The sequence below is a fragment of the Myotis davidii genome, unplaced genomic scaffold, assembly GCF_000327345.1.
Source record: "Myotis davidii unplaced genomic scaffold, ASM32734v1 scaffold1596, whole genome shotgun sequence".
Taxonomy (NCBI): Eukaryota; Metazoa; Chordata; class Mammalia; order Chiroptera; family Vespertilionidae; genus Myotis; species Myotis davidii.
Window position 1 is genome coordinate 430,932 of NW_006287456.1, and position 2,214 is coordinate 433,145.

General features: G+C 35.5%; 1 protein-coding gene across 1 annotated transcript in view; it reads left to right on the plus strand.

The window, feature by feature from the left end:
* Positions 1-2,214, plus strand: part of LRCH2 (leucine-rich repeats and calponin homology (CH) domain containing 2) — a 131,839-nt gene that overhangs the window by 490 nt on the left and 129,135 nt on the right. The gene's annotated exons all lie outside the window — the stretch shown is intronic.

Consider the following 2,214-nt stretch of genomic DNA (forward strand, 5'->3'; position numbering starts at 1 on the left):
ATTTTTTAACATATTTGGTTTTTTGTTGTTTTTTTTTTACTGAGAGGAAGGAAAAGGGATAGAGAGTTAGAAACATGGATCAGCTGCCTCCTGCACACCCCCCACTGGGGATGTGCTCGCAACCAAGGCACATGCCCCTGACGGGAATCAAACCCGGGACCCTTTAGTCCACAGGCCGATGCTCCATCCACTGAGCCAAACCGGTCAGGGCAAAACTTTCACGTTCTTAATTTTAGCTAAGTACATCCTAAATGTCTGCCAGGTCTTACCCACGCTAAGGTATATTAAACAAACCTGTTGCTCTGGGATTAGTCACATCTCACTGACTTCACTCACTGATTAACAGGGCCGAGTAAAGGTCAGTTGTTTCCAAGCAGGCCACTGAAGTATTTTCATGCATTTAACCGATTTCTCAAATTGTAATATGAAACCTGCCAAGAAAGAATTATAAGTGGGAACCAAAACAGATTTCTTTAGTTTCAACCCACGACATTAAATCTTGTCATACCTCAATTTAGTTATTCCCTTAATGCTGAAAGGATAACCAAAAATGTTAGAAGTCTTGAAGTTAAAAATACAACTACTTTATAGCCCTCTAAAATAAAGAACACAAAACAAAATGGCCATTTGGGAACATCAATAGAAGTTCTTTCCCATATTCCTTTATTGATATTCCTATGATTACAACTTACATAAAGTGCTTATATTTTGAGAGACAATTTTAGATTTCCAAGTGCTCTAAGTTTTACCTTTTCTATACTATAACTATTAGTTATATTTTATAATACCTAAAAAATTATTTTGCTGCAGATTTTAAGAAACTGGTTAGTTTTTAAAACTATAGATTGTGCCAATAATATGTTCCTAAAGGTGTAGAATGGCTTAAACTTGTTTTGAAGTTCAGAAACTGAACATTGCTTAAGTACTGTGGCTGACCCATTATGTTTTAATGTGCAAGCCTTTTAATGATGAATTTCTGAACCACTCTGTGGGAGTTACCATGGACACTAAGAGGCACTCCAATGCCAAATCAGATGGATAGAAAAACAGTTCTTTTAATATATGTTTTAGGTATCTGCAGACTTCCAGAACTGGCTATGTGACAAATAAATCGGACTCCGCCTTCATTTATCAGAGTTTTTCTGACAGCATTTCAGTTACACATTTATGTTTCATTCTCTTCTGCACTCTGCCTCAGTCCATATTTTATCTTCATAAAAGACCTTACAATGAGGACACATAATTGCCTAAATGTTAGTTAGCCCTGAAAATAAGGCCTGTATTCAGGATTGGACTGGCAGATAAGGAAAGATTTGCTCAGTGTTTCTCCTACGCAGGGAAGCCCTACCTATTAAATCTTGGGGGGAAAGACTTATTTCTGCCTACACCCTTTTGTTTGGTAAGTGTAACCTTGCATGCATTCTTGTTGTATTTTTGTGGTTGTTGCTATGCATACTCTAAAATAATGAATTTAAAATCTATTGATGTTCTGCGAGGGTGGGGGGGGACGGAACTTCTTTGATAGGGATTCATTATGGCATCCAGTTGTTAGGCTTATCAAGCCTATTCAGTTATGAAGAGATTTGATATGTTGAGGGAATATCATTATGCTATTATTGCTATAACATGTATTTTACTTTCTCAAATTTATTTTAATTAAATGTTACGGAATGAGTTTGGGGCCAACTAGGATTTTCTCTCTACTTATTACACAGTAATTACTCATTTTCATTTTCGTCAACTATTTCTCAAATATTTAAGTAAATTTATAATCATGCATTGCAATTTTGCTTCTGTAATAGTGTTCTAAATCTGCTCTAAGATGTTGAACTAACCAAGGTCCTGTCAAAAATGTATGTCTTTTCCACATTCTAGTCATTTAATTATTTTTACCTTTGGAAAAACTAAAATTTTATTACTATTAGGCCTATACAATTGAGATTCATTCCATTTTTATGAATGCTCTATGTCTCTTTGTAGAGCTCAAGCCACTAAATATACATAATTCAGCAGTGTTATATAACATTATTCTTTGTCTTACCATATCAATTACCTTTATTTAGGCTACATGTTCAGAATTCCACCTATATTGGCAAGACTATTGTTTGTTTTTATCTCTGTAGCAAACGCCCAACAGATACATTAGGAAAATAGGCAGGCAGCTGGTAAACAGACTCATTCCCTGCCTCAGGGCTGAAACAGCAATTCATCAAG